Genomic DNA, 18,986 nt, shown 5'->3' on the forward strand with positions numbered 1-18,986 from the left:
CCGACTTCCCTGGATCACATGGGCTGCGAGGAAAGGGTGGATCGGGGAAGGGGGAGGCGCGGGAAGCGAGCGGCCGATCCTCGGTCGGACAGGGGAGAAGACGACCCCCACCCCCGCTAGTTCGGCCTCTCCATTCAAGTTCGCTGGCCGCGGCCGCTGGGATCCGGGGATGGCACCAGGCGCCCGCCCGGTTCTGCGCCCTTTTTCCAGCCACCGCGCAGAAATTTAGGTCAAGGACGTCGGGATCAAACCCAAACCCTGGCTCTCCTTGGGCGGCCCCCGAGATCTCCCAGGATCCGGGGGCTTCTGGATGGCCGAGACCCTCTCGCACAAACACCAGCCACAAGTTTTATTTTCCTTTCGCGCTGAAGTTCTCTTTGGCTCTCGCTCCACACCGGCAAGTCTTGCGCCGCTCCCCGCCCTTCCCCGGCAGAGGTACGAATCCGTGCCCGGGAAAGGTTATTTTGGAACTTTGAGAAACTGACGCGATTCCAGTGGTGAGAAAGCGCCGAAGAAAGGGTTTCCACGTTAATCATACAGCGTTTTAAAAAATAATAAAATAGGTTTATAGGGGTCAAGGTCAAATGATTGAGATTCAAAGCAAAATTTTGTATATAGTAAAAAAATTAGTTTTGAAGGGTTTCTGGGATGACTGGGAAGGGTAGTTATTTTAGGAAATTCCTCTCCCAACCTTTCCATAGTATGCTTGCGATTAAAAGAGTCCAAGACCCCCCCACCATCTGGGGAGGTAGCTGAGGGTAGCTTCAGACACCCCCCTTTCACTCGTCTCACCGGTTACCTGCCACCTTAGGTGTGGTGCAGCTGCAGGATCTGGCACACAGTAGGTGCTTAATACTGACTTCATCCCTTACTCACTGAAAATTCTAAAAAGGTGTGTAGCTTCCCAGAGGCATCTCACACTTCTCCAGCAGATTCCAGGCTGGCCAAATTCAGGCTGGATCAATTTATAGGGTATTTAAAACAATTATCCTTATTGTTTTAAATTATTACAATACCCTGACTTAATATAGCATGAGGGGCAACAAAGCCGTGGTTCACCAAACACTCAGACTAGTGTTAAGCATGAATTGATGCCCAGTAAACACTTTTCCATTAAATGTCATAGGATTAGGACACAATGGAATACACTCAACACCAAAACTACCAAACCCACTGTGCGTCTTGGAAAAGTGGAAGATTTGGAAAATCTCAACACCACCCAAAGCTTGTATGACCAGACTCTCTTAATCTCCCTGTCTCCTAAACTGAGATAATTTCTCCCGGTCGGGATTGATGGGTTGAGAAGAGGGACTGAAATAAGCAAATGTAAAAGTCCCCTTTTCACTGTAAACCTAGAAGGGTCATGCTTATTATCAATCATTACTTCACATGACTTTTAGAAGGCGCTTTAAAGCTTTATACCACAAGCCCAAGCATTTTCTGTAACTTCAAGCTGCTTCCCAAATCATATAGGGTCTCACATGTTGAAGAGCCTGTTGCTATTACAGTAATTGTCTTTTATTATTCTCAATAACAAATGCAGGCAACAGAGCTAAAAGGATTGTGTTTGGGATGTTTATGCTAGAACTGCCGACCATCAGAGGTAGAGAGGCCTTTCCTGACCCAACCCCCTCATTTTACATCAGGGTCCCAGAGAAGTTAAGCTCACCAGGCTGTACCCTGCCCCCACCAGTCAGCTCTTAAAAGGGGTTCTGGCCACCAGTGCAATGCCCTTTGGCTCTGCTGCCTGCATATTTATTCTGTCCTTCACGAGGCAAGAGTAGGGTGTCCTTGTTCCCTGTTGTGGACCTGCACAAGCTGACAGCGAACTGAATTAAAAGCCTGAGAGGGGTTAGCACTGCAGTTACAAAGTCATTGAGAAAGAGCTAGATTTTTTTATCTCCATTACTACATTGTTTTTACTTATTTATTTTTAATTTATATGCAGTAACATTTGCTCTTTGTATTCTGTAATTCTATGAGTTTTAGCAAATGCCTAGAGTTGGGTAACCACCACCATAACCAAGATTCAGAAGACTTTCATTGTCCCCCAAAATTACCTCCTGCTGTCCCTTTCACTGCATCGATTATAATAGGTTGTTATTATTATTATTATTAAGCATTTCTTCTCCAGTTCACTCACTTAATGTAGCTCCTGGGTCAGAAGAATTACAGAAGCACGATGTCAGTCCTCCACCCTTAAAATCTCGACAGCTCATGATACTGTTGGACACTCCCTTCTCGTAACTCACTCTTCCCTTGACATCCTTGATGCCCACATTCTTCTGGCTCTCCTCCTCTCTCCCCAGCCATTCCTTCTCTGTCTCTTTGCCCGGACTCCTCCTCTTTGCTTTCAATATTAGTGTTCATCCTCAACCCCCAGCTTCACACCCTCTTCTGGGTGAGCTCCTCTGAGATGGGTTTAAATACCATTTACGTGCTGCTGCCCCTCAAAATCTTCAGCCTGACCTCCCCACTGAGCTCTAGGTTCCAGTTAATTTCCTATTCGACATCTGGACTTAGCCTTCCTAAAGGTCCCCAAACTCAACATGTCCAAACCTTGCTTTCCCCGCCCCCTAAATCTGAACCTCTTTTAAGGTTCCTTCTATCATCCTAGAGACAAGGTTGACCCCTTCCCATGTGCAATCCATCATGAAAGTCTGTAGTATGTGGTATTTAGGTCTTCCTACATCTCTCTCAAATTCACCTTTCCAGTTACTGCATCCCAGATCTTCCACTTGAACCCCTGCAATAGCCTCCTAAACATTCTTCCCACACCCATTCTTATTCCAGTAATATGTCTAGAAAGCTTTCCCTAACCTTTCTGACCAGGTCAGATACCCTTTAGTATGTACTGTTATTATCCTGCCAGAATGTCCTCTATGTACCTTACTCTGTGTGATCATTTGCTTTATTGCTCATCTCCTCCCTCAAGCCCTAAGCTCTCCGTTTATTAGCACAGTGCCTGTTGGTGCATGGTGGACACTCAATAAATATTTGTTGAATGACTGAAAGGATGAATGAATGAATGAATGAAGGTCAACATCTAATTTCATTGTAGGATTTTTTTTTTATCCATGTCATGAGTCAAATTGGCTGTAATTTTCCCTTCTTGTATTGCCTTTGTCTGGTTATACTGGCCTCATAAAATGAACTGGTAAATGTTCTTTCTTTTTCCATTTTCTGGAACAGTGTGTATAAAATTGGAATTATGTGTTCCTTGACTGTTTGGTAGAACTTGCCGGTAAAATGTCTGGCTCTGGTATAAACATTTCCTAGGCTGATTTTTAACTACTGATTCCATTTCTTTAATAGTTATGAATCTCTTTGGGTTTTATACTTCGAGTCAATTTTTACACATTAAATTTTTCAAGGAAATTATCCATACCATCTTGGTTTTCACATTTATTGACAAAATGCAGTTCATAGTTTTCTCAACATATTTTCTCTGCTGCATCTCCATTTTTTCATTCCAAATATTATTGTATATGTATCTTCCCTTTTCTGAGTCAGTTGTGCCAGAGATCTCCCTTTTTTAACTAGTGTTTTTTTTCCCTACTTTCTACTAGTGTTTTCAAAGAATCAACTTTTAGTTTAACACTGTTTTCTGTTTCATTAATTTTTGCTTTTATATATATTAACATATCTCATATTCTTATATAGAAGAACATATACCATATATAAGATATAGAGTATTATTAATATATACCATATGTTATTTTCTTCCTTCTGTTCTCTTTGGGTTTGTTCTGTTGCCTTTTTAAAAGTTTCTTGAATTGGTGGCTTAAAGTAATTACTTGCCAGCCTTCTCATTTTTTTAATGTTTTTATTTATTTCAGAGAGAGGAAGGGAAAGATAGAAACATCAATGATGAGAGAGAATCATCTATCGGCTGCCTCCTGCACGCCCCCTACTGGGGATATAGCCCCCAACCCGGACATGTGCCCTGACCGGGGATCAAACCATGACCTCCTGGTTCATGGGTCAATGCTCAACCACTGAGCCCACCAGCCGGCCTCGTTTTTTAATTTTGACATTTAAGGCTACAAATTTCACTCTGGGTACTACTCAAGCTACATTTCACAAAATATATAGAATTTTTATTATCATTCCAGGCAAAGAATATTTAGATATCAAATATGATTTTTTTCTTTGGTTCACTATGTGTTTACATTTCTAAACATAAGGGTTTTTTTGTTTTGATTTTTAGTTATTTATGTCTAACAATTGAATTCAGGCCAGAGAAAGTGGTCTGTATGAAGCAAATTCTTTGTTACCTGTTGAAGCTTGCTCTAGTAAATGGTCAGTTTTTCATAAATATTCCATATGGTTTTGAAAAGAATGTGTATCCCTTAATTGTTAAGTGTAGCCTCCTATATGGGTCTATTAAATCAAGTTCATTAATAATGTTATCCAGATTTTCTATAGCCTTACTAATATTTTGTTTGATCTATCATTTTTATAGTGATACATAAGAATCTCCTTACCTGACTGAATTTGCCAATTTCTCCCTTAAATCTCTCAAATTTTTCTGGAGGGAAAAATTATTTTTAAAATATGGTAAGGTACATCAAAAAGAGCTATTAAAACCTATGACTGTGCATTTTTCTCATTTTTACATTTTATTTCTCTTTCTGCTTTATGCATTTTGAGGCTATGCTATTAGGTATATACAAGCTTAGATTTATTATGTTTTCTGAGTGAACTGTTTAATATATGCACAGATAATATTTAAATCTAGTGTTTTTTGCTTTAAAGTCTATACCAGCAATAAATATAACCACTCACACTTCTAGTTAGCATTTGCCTGGCATATCTTTTTTCATCCTTTTACTTTCAACCTTCCTATCTATGTCTTAAATTTTTAATTGAGTCTCTTCTAAACAACATATAGCTGAGTATTGGGGTTTTTTTATTTATTTTATTGGCTAGAAGTTTAGTCCATTTACATTTAATGTGATAGCTGATATATTTTTTAATATATTTTTTATTTCAGAGAGGAAGGGAGAGAGAGAAACATCGATGATGAGAGAAAACTATTGATTAGCTGCTTCCTGCACACCCCCTACTGGGGATCGAGCCTGCAACCCGAGCCTGCACCTGGGCATATGCCCTTGACCTGAATCGAACCTAGGATCCTTTAGTCCACAGGCCAACGCTCTATCAACTGAGCCAAACCAGCTAGGGCGATGGCTGATATTTTTAATGGAACTTAGGGGCACAAGAATATATTAATCAGAATCTCTGGCATAAATATACTGTCATCATTGGGTATATTCATGGCCTTGTTCTATTTTTTGATATTATGAATACCTGTAAACCTACTCAACTAGTGAACTAAAACAGTAACAATGACTTACAATTACTTATGTGCTCCTCCCCATCTGTTCCCCTTCTGAAGTAACCACCAATCTCAGTCTTGTATATATTACTCTTTGGCTTTAAAAAAAGTTATATCAAGTTTTTATCACACTCTTGTTTTAAAGTTTTATGAAGAATTTGAGGCTTTAGTTTTATTCAGTTGGTAGTATTAAGATTCAACTAGATTGTTGCGTCTGGTTGAGGTTCATTATTTTTCATAGTTGTATAGTATTTCATTGTATGACTATGCCACAGTTTAGTTTGTCCATTCAACTGTCATAGGCTTTTGGGTTGTTCCAATGTTTTGCTTTTATGAGCAGAGCTGTCATGATCATTCTTCTCCTCTGCAGTGTGTGGGCAAGAATCTCTCTTTGGAGTGACTACTGGTTCGTAAGATATGTGACTGTAAAACTTTACAAGATAATGCTAAACTGTTTTCCAAAGTGCTCTTCCAATTTGTACTCCCACTAGCATTGTATAAAAGGGCCTATTGATCCACTGATTTCTGACATATTTAACTTGTCCTCTTTCTCATCTTGCACCTTACATTTATTCTTTCTCTATAAGTTTTTTGCTTACTTCCTTTCTTCTCTTCTTTTGAATTGATCAAGAATTTTTTGTTTCCCTTTCTTCTTTCACTAATTTGGAAGGTGTAAGTTCTATTTCTATTCTTTTAGTGATGACAATTTTTAACATGTACATTTGATCCAATCCCCCCTAAAACAACAATAAACTAAGAATGATCCAGCTTCAACTACATGCTCCCTTTTACATGTTACTGTTGCTTGTTATTTTAGACCCTCCTGGTTTTTACACCCCTAAATTTAATCACTGTTGTCATTTCAGTTTTATATAATCATTGTTCAGATGTACACGTTTACCATATTATTCACCTTTGTTTCTAGCATACTATTCCTTTTTTTCTAGGTACCAGTCTTTTCCCTGAAACATATCTTTCAATAATTCTTTCACGGAGGGTATGTGAGTGAATGCTTTCTCCATTAATATAAAATTGTCTTATTTCACTCTTATACTCCAATGATGATTTCTCTGGGCACAGAATTCTAAATTGAAAGTTCTTTTACCCTCAGCACATTTTTACTGTCTTCTTGTGTCTCTATTTATTGCTGAGACACTTGCTGTCAGTCTAAATGTCATTCCTTTGTAGGTAATCTGCCTTTTTGTTCTGGTTTTAAGGTTTTTCTCTTTGTCTTTGGCTCCCTGCATTCTTACCATGCTGTGGTCAGGTATGAAGTTCTTTTCATTTACCTGGTTCAAGATTATTGTACATCCAAAATTTCAGGATTCCTGGTGTGTGTGTTTTTAATCAAATCTGGAAAATGTTTAGTCATTGTCTCTATAAATCCTGTCTCCCTTGCTTTCTTTCAGTTTTCTCCTTCTGCTACTCGTAGTAGGTGCATAATGCACCTTCTCCCTCTGTGCGGCACATTCTGAACCTTTCTCCCAGACTTCCCTTCACTTTGTCTCTCTCTGCTGCTTCCTGGGCAATTTCCTCAGGTCCACTTGCAGTGTTTCCTTCAGCTATGTCTAATCTGCTGTGTAACTCTCCACTGAGCATTTCATTTCAATGATTATATGTGTGATTTCTAGAAGTTGTATTTAGTTCCCTTTCATACTTACCTTCTTTTTTTCTGTCAGGTTCTTACTGAGACATGATCATTAAAGGGATCCTGGGGAAACTGAGGCAGGAGATGGCATTTTTGCATGGGTGAGGGAAGGCACTAACCCGAGGGCCCTGCTCCTTGCCCCCGAACTTCACACTGAGAACTCTCGGAAGGCTTTCCGTGTGAAAAACTGGGAGATCAAGGCAGGAAGACCTTTCCACCCGTCCTGGGATTGGGGACAGGCCATGCTGCCCAGCAATCTTAATCAGAGGACCTGCGCCCGTCTGGCACGTGCGTGATGCCTTCCATACTGTGCCCAAGGAAGACATTACTAATCAATCCTGCTCTGTCCCCGATTCAGGGGCAGGCCTTGAAAACTCCAACGCCCAGAGCAGCAGGTGGAGCCCCCCTGCCTGTGCGCTGAGCTTGTGCGCTACTCAGCACCTTCTAGGACGGATGGATGGACTAGAGACCACCTTTTGGTCAGTGACCAGAGATTGGGCCCTCGGGTCCTCTTTCCACCCTCTCTATCCACATCTGTCGGGTTAGCAGGCCTGGTCTGAGAGCAGGGGGGCCCAAGCTCTGGTCGGGGCCCAGGTCCCGGGCTCAGGGTGGTGCAGGCCCCATTCGAGCCATGGGGGGCGGGGGCAGGTCTCTGGTGGCCTGAGCAGCTGGGGCCCTGCCCATAGGCCCATCAATAGATCCCCTTCACTCTCTTGTTGCCGGGATCAAAGGGAGATTTCAGGTGAGCCCAGGCAGGGTAGGCCACCCCCATCCTCTCCAGGCTGTAGTCCCCACTCTTCACGAAGTCCGGGGAGACCAGGTGCCTGGCGGCTCGCACCAGCTTGTGGGTGGAGAAGGGGGAGGCCTTGTTTTTCAGGTCTGCATCCAGCACCTCCTGGAGGATGGCCCGGCTGGCAGGCCTGAATGCTGATCATGCCCAGGTCCTCTGAGCTGTCGCTGAACTGGCACCAGAACTGGTGGTCCTGCAGCACTGAGGTGATGTGGGACCAGTTGTGCTGGGCCATGGCCCCGCCCACAGCCAGGTAGAAGGCATCCCCTCCAAAGGCAAGGGCGAGGGGCAAGGCCTGGGGGAGGAGGGACAGGTCGCTCTTGGTGCTGCCCCGCTGGTTCAGCATGCAGGTGTACCCCTACCTTCTTTTTTAATACAGTTAGGCTATTTTCTCATGGTTTCAAATGTTCTTTTATGTCTTTAATAATTTTTAACTCACTTGTTTTATAATCTATCTGATAGTTCTATTGTCTAAGATTCCTGGGACTCTTGTATCTACCACATCTTGGACATGGTGGATTGTATCCATGTATATGTTGTAGTTTAGCATTGGGTCTGCATTTTTATATTCATTTTTCACCTTTGGGGTTTCTAGACCATACAGGTAAGGTAAATTCCAGCCCCAAATTTACATGAAGGCTGGGCTGTAGTCCCAAATCCTCAGCAAAGACTTTTTTTCTCCACTTTCAACTCATGCCAAGACAGTTAAGTTTTCTTGTCTTCCTGTGCCATTGGGGAGATTTTTTTCCAATGAATTATTTCTATAATGATTCATCCTTTGGAGGGTTCCAGCTTTATGTGGGGATCTCAGTTCCATCTCCCCATTTTTAACAGGCCCAAACCACAGTCTCTTTTCCATTCTGATGCCCAACCTTTAGACTGTCAAGACCGGCAAACCTGCCCAAGACCAGCTCTGCCTCTGCGTGCTTGCTCACCATGTCATCTCCCTCTTGCTTCTTGCACTGGGGGCCTTCCCTTGCTGTCCTATGAGCTCATTTCAATAGGTGTTTATTGCATTTTGACCAGTATTTATAGATGATTTATAATGGGAGGATTTTCGAGTTCGTTAGTCAACAATATTGCCATAAATGGAACTCACTTCCATTTAATTTTTAATACCTTCACTTTGAATGCACTTGTTTCTCAGAGTGCTGTAGCATCTAAGATTTCTGAGTAATTTTGCTTCTGAATAATCTTTTGTGGGTAAGGCAGCACTAAATGAACTCAAATGAGGCAAACACAGGTCCATGCAGCTATATTACATTTACCTGGGAACTTTAAAAAGTACTGATGCTTGGTTCCACCTACGAGATTCGGATTTAACCAGTCGGTCCAGGGACAGTCTGGGTAGTGGCCTTTTTAAAAACTTCCCAAGTGATCCAAATAGGCAACCAAGGCTGAAGTAATTCTTTTACAACATACCGATGAAAACAAACAACCATAATGATCCCTGGGCTCCATCCCAGAATGTCTGACTTGTTTTGCTTGGGGAGGGCCCCCAGGCATCTTTTTTTTTTTAACTCCCCTGATTACTGTAATGGGGGTCAGAACCAGTGAGTTACCTGGGCATGTTTTGTTGGAAGGGAGGAGTTCAGATAACGTTAGTGCTGGAAGCATGAGAAATCATGTACTCCAGCAGGGCGTGCTGTCTGCATAGCAGCCCATCGACTGCTTTTTAATTATGCAGATTCCTGGAGGTTGTGAGTGGGTAGACTTAATGTAAGGCAGTAAGTCTCTCGTTCCCCAAAGGGCTGTGATGGGCAACCACGTTTGGGATCCACTCGGTTGGCACCTCTGGTTTTACAAAGGAGGAAACCACCCCTGAGTCAAGTGGCATTTTCTCAAGGTCATGGAGGTGATTGAGAGGGAGGGGACTCTTACCTTCCAGTGTAGTGTCCATTTCACTCATTTCCAAACATAAAGCCTCCTACTGCCTTCAGACAATCCTGGCCATTAGAAAGAGGCAGATTTTGGATTTGTAGGCGGTGATTTCAGGAATGTGGGGTTTTCTGTTTTGCTTTGTGTGTGGATGGCATAGCCGAAGGAAAATAAAATGGCCTGTTGCCTTGCATGTGGGTCTTACTAGGAGTTCAGTGACCTTGAACTGATAAGTCACCATCAGCCTCAACTGCCCCTCTGGGGTCTCGGCAGTTTTAAAATATATCCATAAATTTGTTAGTATTCCTCCAAAAGGGGAGCCTAAGTCCCCTCCCCCTGAGAGTAGGCTGTACTTAGTCACTGGCTTCTAATGAACAGAGTATGGAGGAAATGATGGTGGGTGACTGCTGAGTCTGGATCATAGAAGGCATGTGGGTGCCGCCTTTCTCTCTCTCTTGGATCTTGCTTTGGGGGAAGCCAGGCGCCATATCCTGAAGACACTCAGGAAGCCCGATGAAGAGGCCCACGTGGAGAAGAATGGCAGTTTCCTGTCGACAACCTGAACTAACTTGCCAGAAAAGTGGATCTGCCAGGCCCAGCCAAGCCTTCAGATGACAGCTACCACAGCCCACGTCTCAACTATTACTTCACGAGAGACCCCAAGCCAGGCCTTTCAGCTAAGCCATTCCAATTCCCAACCATCAGATACTGTGTGAGATAATGAATACTTGTTGGTAGAAGCAACTGAGTTTTGGGGGTAATCTGTTACACGAAATAGATGACATTAGTATTAACAGAGATACTACAAAATGCACTGAAATAGAGCTGCTTACTTATAGGTTTGCAACAGGATTCATATGCTAACATTTATAGAGTGCGTAAGTTAGACCCTGGCCAAATGAACTGCATATTAGATTTAAAGTAGTGATTGCGTATTATTAATGTTATCAGATTGCAACACATTTCATGTTCAATTACCTACACTGCTCTTTCCGGAGCATCTCTTTGCTCATCTTCTTATCCCCACTGCACACTTATAAAAGGTCACTGTCAAGATATGAAAGTATATGTATGATTTAAATGTCTCGACTCAGTTACTAACAACCGTGAGCATGTTTTCAAATTGGAAAAGCTAGGTTAATTTAAACTCGCTTTTTCACACAATGCTCTTTGTTTACTTCTTGGTATTACGTTTCACTGCCACGCCGAGCGCCTTGCTGATTAAGGAGTCTGTTCACTTTATCTGTCTCCTGGAGTTACAAGCCTCACTCTCAAGAACTACCATGGCAGACTTGGCACCAAAAAAAAAAAAAGCAAACCATCTTTTAACCAGAAAATATTTAGTGAAATGAATTTTTACTCCTAAAAATTCCAGCAAGTATAAATTCCATGTCTAAAAGTAATGGGCCCTTTGTATTTCCTCAAGAATTAGGACTTCTGAGCATGATCTGAAATTCGGGGCTAGTTTGTTTTCTTCCAAGAAACAGAAAATAAGCCTGTGTGTATAGCTCCTAAGTCGGTCCTTCTTCTGGACTGAATAATATGGGAAAACCAAGATGGTATCTTTCTAACAGAGTCATAACTGGAGGCATAAATTATCGGGGTACAAGGGGGGTGGGGTCTGGGGGGGGGGACATGAAAAAAGTATGCAAGGCCGAAAGTGAACTTCTATTTTTCAAACGCTCTACTGATCTAACATGCAACTATCTTTATGTGTAATTTACTTACTCCTAACTGTTTGATATATTCAGAGACATAAAGGTCTTTGTAATTTAAATGAGAGAAAAAATTTGTTTTGTTTTGTTTTTATTTCTTTTTCAAACTGGGGAAGGAAATGCAAAAGGCTCCCTAAAGGAGGAAACAATAAAAATAAAACATGTTCAGCTAAATGTTTCCTTTTGCATGTTCACACTGGACCCAGCTAGAAGCCTGGTGCTGAGGGGAAGAGTTTTGCTCCCTTTTGTCTTCTCTGCCTTCCTCCTTCCTGGTCTCCACCTCAGTATTATCACACCCAACCAGGGCCAATGCTGCATACAAATCCAGCTGAATAAGAACAGAGCAGACTCCTAATTAGTATCAACATCATTCATTGAATGACCACAGCTGAGGAGCCTTCTGGGTGTTGTGGGGACAGGGATCAGAAGTCTTTCATCTCTGTGAGTTACAAGAGGTGGACAGGACTTGGAGTTGGGAGTGAGGCTGGCTCCAGCCCCTTTGGATGGCAGTTTCCTGCAGGGGATGCTCTATGCCAAGCATGTCAAACTCACGGCCAGCAGGCCGAATACCTCCAGCCGTGAGTTTGACATGCTTGCCTATGCCATCCTGGTAAGCCCTTCCCCAGCCATAGCTCTCTCATATGAGTCTGAGTATGGTAGCCACAAGAGATAAGCCTCAGGAATTACACAGAAAGTTACCATTCTCATTAAAAATATCCCAGAGCTGCTCTCCCGTGCACCTTAAAGCTGTTTAACTGCTGTTTGTCATTCTGTCATCATTATTCTTATACGCGCAGGTAAATATTTTATTAAACATCTTCACTGCTTGGCAGTTGGGAGCCCTTTGCCTCCTAGAGCTGGCAGCGGCCCAGCACTGCTGGGGCGGGTGGGAGACCGTGGGCCGCCTGGACACCCGGCGGTGTTAATAGAGTAGCAGTCCTTCCCACCTGGAAACCATTTTCTCCTCTGGCCTCTCGGGCTTAATCTTCCATTTCTTCTTTTTTAATCAGTTACCAACTTAGTCTTGATGAAAGGTGCCGGGGCCCCCAAAAGAAAATGGCTATGCCTTTTAACTCCACCTGGAAACGGTTGACTCGGGGCCTCCATCACCTTCCCTTACACCTCTACACCCAATTAGGAACCTGCCCCACCCCCAGCGTGACCCACCTTGCCAAACAGAAATCTAAATGTCACAGCTGGAAACATGCAGGGCCCCTCCACCCAGACTCCTCGCACAGTCTGCAGTTTCCATCTGGGAACTCCACACATCTCATAGTCATTCCCGCCGCCAGCCTCGCACCCCCGCCAGCTTGCCAATTTCCCAGCAAGCTCCTAACTCAGGCCCATAAACCCACCCATTAGTTGGACCAACGTTGGGTCCACCTCTTGAAAACTCTTTGCCTTTTTACCAGTTACACACAACTGGAGGTGGCCAAAGCAGAACAGTCGCTTGGCTGTAGTGTCATCCCATCCTACCTTTGAGTCTGCAGGAGGCCACCCAGACAAGATCCATTTCTGTGAGAAATTCCAGCGTTGGAGGACTGGGGGTATGACGCCCTCTTCTGGCCGATGGTGGGAACGCCTACGTGTACCCATGCCTTTCAGTTCCCTCTACTGGCAGAGGAAAGAGAAGCCTTCTCACCTCAGGGCCCCAGATTCCAGACTTCAAAGTCCTGCTATCAAATTCTGAGACCCACCCCCCACAGATCCAAGGGTTTCCTAGAGTTGAACCCAAAACCCGCCACAACAGCCCACACCAAACAACTAATTCCAAGTGGCTGCAAAAAAGTAATGCCAGAAAAAGAGGGAGAGAGGGGAAGCACTATAATCGCTGAAAGGGGGTATTCAGGTAGGTGGAAGTCAAATCCGTTTAGCCAAACATGATACTGACACACAGACAGAGACAGAGGGAGGAAAGAATAAGAGAAAATATTAGATGTGGGGACAATAGAGGACAGACTGTAGAGCAAATTGCTGAGTAAAACATTCATGCTAAAAATAATACCGCGTGGAGAGAGCATAAGAAATAAAAATGTGGCTGTACCCATGGGTCGGAAGAACAAGAATCAGAACAAAATAAAGAAGGGATCATAATCCATGAGGAAGAGGAATGAACGTAGGAATAATTTGAAGCCAACCAGAAAAGAAATCTCATCACCATCCTCGTGCTTTTGTGGATGGGATCGATGATACCGGAGGTCTCAACAGTGGCTGGCCATGCCTCAGGCTTCTGAACAGGCCCCCAAGACCCCATCACCCACTCAGCAGATGCCACGCAAGAAAGGAGGGCAAGACCTTTGTTTGTATCTTCTAGTCTGAGTCATAGATAATCATGAGCATTCAAAAAAAAAAATCAATTGCCCCAGTGGCTGATGGGGAGGCCTGGCTTGACAGAAGGCGTTCATGAGGAAGACCTGGGGGGGTTAGCTGATCGCAAGCCTGATGCAAACCTACAGCGCACAGAGGCTGTTGAGAACCCTAATGCAATCTTAGGCTCTATTAATAGAACAGCAGAGAGTGGAAGGAGGGAAGCAATAATCCTGGTGTGTGCTGGCGGGTCAGGCCACATGCAGTTTTATGCTCCGTCCTGCGGGCTATATTTTAAGAGAGGAACTGGCAAATTTAAGGCTGTTCAGAAGAGCATGAAAAGGATTGGACGCTGGTATTTAGACAGCACTGAGATTAGGTTGACAGTCCTTTTACAATTGGCGCGATCAGAATGCTTACTGCACTGAAGACACAGAATCTCAGGCGCCAGTACCAGGAATCATGTTTCCAATGTTTACTAAACCTCCCTGAGCGTCTGAGGAGGCCCCTCTCTATATAATGGGGATAATACTCTATCCAATCTACCTGCAAGCATAGTTTGGAGGATAGAGTCTGCTCCTTGGGGTTGGTGTGTACTGAGCATCTAGCTGCTAGCTCTGTGCCAGGCACTGGGGCACCAAGAGGAGCTTGACATCTAGGTGGACAGAGAGACCCGTAAATAGGTACTTTTGCATATAATATGACAGATGGTGATAGATATACGCATTGATTTGAAATGAGATGCAAATAATTTCTTAGAGGGACAGAGAGACAGGAGAGAAAAACAGAGTCTCTGTGAAATGTGCACTTGCAAATGCAGAAGGAGGAAAAGGAATCACTGGCAATTAGGGAGGAAAGATTAGAACCAGAAAAACTCAGAATCACAAAAGACAACTGTGCCAGTTGCCACTGAGATGTCCAGGAGGAGGAAAGCTCCAGGCCGCTCCCTGAAAGTGGAGATCAGGAGCTCATCCTTAGTGGCCAAAAACACATTTCAGGGAAAATGATAGAGACAGAGACAGACTTCATTAGGAAGTCTGTGGATGGATGCATTTATTGAACACCTACTACAATACCCAGCACGGTGCTGCACACCATGGAAGCTCAAGAAACAGAAGTCCACTTTGATCATTGGTTGGTGAGTTAAGACTAACACTTATATGTCCATTAGGAAGTAGTGGAAGATTAATATATGGATTGTTCAACTGGGTGAGCCAACAGATGGTGGTTCAAATGGCCAGCTGGTTGACCCAGGATGTACTCCTTATGCTTATGAATGCCAAAAGGGGATGGCATTAGTGCCCTTCAAACATGGCCAACCTGATGCTAGCTTCCCTTCCCCTTGTTTCTTGGGACATTGCCTTTCCCAGAGGTGTTCAGAAATAAGATGCCTGTCCTAGCATCGCTCATGTTTGCTCTGGTTTTGTTATTTACCAGTGAAATTAATATTACTCTTTACTCTGCTCATATTCTAGATCCAACATGCGTGTTTTTTTTCATCAGTAGGTTTGTGTTTGGTTGATTAGTTATTCATGTATAATGTAAGATGACAAGAGCCATAATACAGAGGAATAATTGTGGAGGATGCAGGCGTACAAGCTTAGGAACTGGCTTCTGTTTTTCTGTGTGTGTGTGTGTGTGTGTGTGTGTGTGTGTGTGTGTGTGTTGGGGAGTGGGGGGTGGGCAGGTTAGTAAGGCATTTGGATTACTTACAGATGGCTGAAATTCTCTTTTTACCAAACTGGTGACTGAAGCAAAATAGGGGAAATTAAACTAAATGGTGTTTGTGGCACATGCCCCATCTCCTTGATCTGCATCATAAGCCCCATGGACTGCTGATCGGTGCTGTACAACGCTCAAGTCACCTGACTTCTCTGGACTTGAGTGTCCCCATCTGCATCATATGCAATGTACCATTTTATTTGTTGGCTTCTTTCCTAGGTTAAATGTTTGCGAAGGGAATCCACCTTACAGACTGGCTCTTCCTCTCATATGCCCTCTGGGACTCCCCCAGAACCCCTTTCCCTCAGAGTAGCCAGAGCGGTCTCTGTGTGATGCAGACCAGATCCCCCAGTGGCTTCCTGCTGCTCTCAACCTCTCGGGTATAGCCTAAAGGGCCCTACGTGATATGATCTTGGCCTGCTTTTCCAACCTACTGATAGAAATTTGCCACCATACCTACCATGTCCATAAAAAAATAAAATAAAGGTTTCCCTCCTTAGACCCTTTGCATATGCTGTTCCTTCCTCCTGGAATGTTCTTTCTCCACACACTGTATGGATGTCTCCTTATTACTCTCCAATTCTTAGTTCAAATACTACCTCCTCGAAAATGCCTTTTCTGACCAAGCTCTAAAGTCGCCTCCTAGCCCACTGCTTTCTAGTTCATTGCCTTGTTTATTTCCTGCTGGGAGCTCAGCTGAGGGCCCCAATTATCCTCACTTTGGGTCTTTCCCTGTGGCAGCATGGGCTTTCTAACAGCATGGAAGCTGGATTCTAAGAAGAAGGAAGTAGAAACACCGAAACCTAAAATATTCCCCACCTATCCTCAAGTTATTTTCTAGCACATCATCTTATTTTATCGTCTTCCTAGCACTTCTCGTTCTCTGAAATTACTGTGCTAATTTATGTTTCCTTGCTAATTGTTGCTCCCTCCCCCATCCATGAGGATGTCAAAACCATGAGAGTTAGAAACCTGGCCTACCTCATTCACCACACATGCCCAGAGCAAAGGAAGTACCAAGAAAACATTTGTTAAATACATTTTAAATGTTTAGAAATAAGAAGAATCAAGATGGACATGAAATGCAATGAAACACACAAACATACACATGTTCACCAAAAAATCAGCTGCAGAGAACTTCCCAGGCAGGGTGAGAGCTGGGACTGAGGGTGGAGAGCCACCACCGAGTGACCCAGACATGAAGGGGATCCTATCCGCAGGCCACCCCCCACCCGCCTCCTGCTGTTCAGAACTCAGCGCAGAGCTGGACAGGGAGGGTGGTGATTCAGGCGTAGAGACCCAGGATACATAGGACCCTGCAGGGGACCAGAATCAGAATGCAAAGCCAGACCCTAAGGGGAAATAGATTGTACCCAGACATCACAGGTCACCAGCAGGACAATGGCAGTAACAATCCCCTGAGTCCAGGGCCTGGTGTGGCAGGGCTTTGGTTGCTGTACTTGCGCCTAAGCCAGCAGAGGGAGATGACCTTAGTTTAACCCAATTCAAATCAGCACCTACTATGTGAAAAAACACTGAGCTGCATGCCGTGAGCGATGGAGAGGTGAGAGGCATGGGGCCTGTGCCCACGCTGAGGAGGGCATACCAGTGGATCAGGCGGGTGCAAAGATGGCTCTTAAACAGAATGGAGGGAGGGGTTCAACGGCAGGGAAAGGAGGCCAGCAGCCCCGAAGTTACAGACAAGGGAGAAGCAGAGGGGCCCCTGAAGGATGTGGCTTGCAAGGAGGGCCTTCCAGGGGCCAGGAAGCCAGGGCACATCTGGGGACCCCCCAAGAGCTCCATTAGGCTGGAGGAGGGTAGGGTCTGCCGGTGCGTGCAAGAAAAGCAATTTATTATCAAAAGTTCCAGTAAAGTCCCTCAGAACCAACTCCTGGAGCCAGAGGCTGGAGTCCTGGACGGAGAGCGAAGGAGAGGTGGTTTTCCAAGTGGGAGACTGGAGAGCAGCTTTACAGCTTTATTAGAAGAAGGAAGGAATGCTGGGCAGGCAAACCACAGGCGGCACCACGGGCAATGGAAGAGAAGTCCAGAAAGGTATCTGGGCCGTGCTGTGATGGAACCAAATAGTAAGTGACTCTTGGGAGGTGTGTGGATGGGGGGTTGGGGGGGAAGGATAGAGGATAATTATAAACACAAAGATGTTTTTGTTTGGACCTGAATGAACTAATTCTGGAATTAATGTGGAGTGCACCTATGTGTATAGCAGTATTATTCACAGTAGTCAACGGTGGAAACAACCCAGTGTCCATTAACAGATGCACGAATAAACAATGTGGCATCTACACACGTCAGAATTGTATTCCTCTATAGGAAGAATAGCTTGGTGTGCTCGCTGCTGGAGCATCATCCCATGCACCCAGAGGTCACTTGTTCAATTCCCGGTTAGAGCACATGCCCAGGGTGCAGGCTCGATCCCCATTAGGGGTGTGTAAGAGGCAGCTAATAGATGTTTCTCTCTTTTCCTCTCCCTTCCTCTCTAAAATAATAAAAACATTTTTTTAAAAAGTTTAAAGGAAAGGAATGAAGAAGTGATATATGCTACAGTGTGAATGAACCTTGAGGACAATATGCTAAATGAAATAAGCCAGACACAAAAGGACAAATACTGTATGATTCCAGTTATTTGAGGCACTTACGGTAGTCAAATTCATAGAGAAAGAACGTAGAATGGGGGCTGGGGGAAGAGGAGAACAGGAGCTATTGTTTAATGGGTACAAAGTTTCAGCTTGAGATAATAAAAATAAATTCTGGAAATGGATTAAAAATACTGGAAATGGATAGTGGTGATGGTAGCACAACAATATAGGTGTACTTAATACCTCTGAATTGTACACTTAAAAATGGTTAAGTGGAAATTTTACACAATGTATATTTTCCCACAGTAAAAAACAATTAATGTGGAAAAATAAACAAGTCTGGAATATCCAGGGTAGTTCTGAGAAATTACTGAGGAAATGAAACCCTACCAGATAGTAACACAAATTATAAAACCTCAAGAATTCAAACAAATACTTTCAACAATAAAGACTTAATTTAAAAAAAAATTCAGTCCTGGCTGGTTTTGCTCAGTGGATAGAGCAGCGACCTGCAGATTAAAGGGTACTGTATTTGATTCCGGTTAAGGGCACATGCCTGGGTTGGGAGCTTGAACCCCAGTAGGGGGCATGCAGGAGGCAGCCGATCAATGATTCTCTCTCATCATTGATGTTTCTAACTCTCTCCGTCTCCCTTACTCTCTGAAATCAATAAAAATATATATTTTTTAAAAAGTCAAACAGTGTGGCATGTGATCACACAGACAGATGCTGGAATAAAGTCTGAAACAGGCCACGTCACTCGGGACTTGCACACGTGGGGAAGCAGGCATCTGGAAGCAGCGGGGAAACAGCTGGGAATAACTGGAGCCACCAGGAAAAATGAAGTTGGATCCTTATCTCATACTTATAGCAGGAAGAGCTCCAAATGGAGGGAAGACTGAACCGTGAAGCACGATACCACACAAGTACTGGAAGGAATCAGGGAAAATTCTTTTTGAACCTCAGAGGGGGAGCACATTGAGCCGAGACT

This window comes from Myotis brandtii, unplaced genomic scaffold (genome assembly GCF_000412655.1).
Source record: "Myotis brandtii unplaced genomic scaffold, ASM41265v1 scaffold383, whole genome shotgun sequence".
NCBI classification, from domain to species: Eukaryota; Metazoa; Chordata; class Mammalia; order Chiroptera; family Vespertilionidae; genus Myotis; species Myotis brandtii.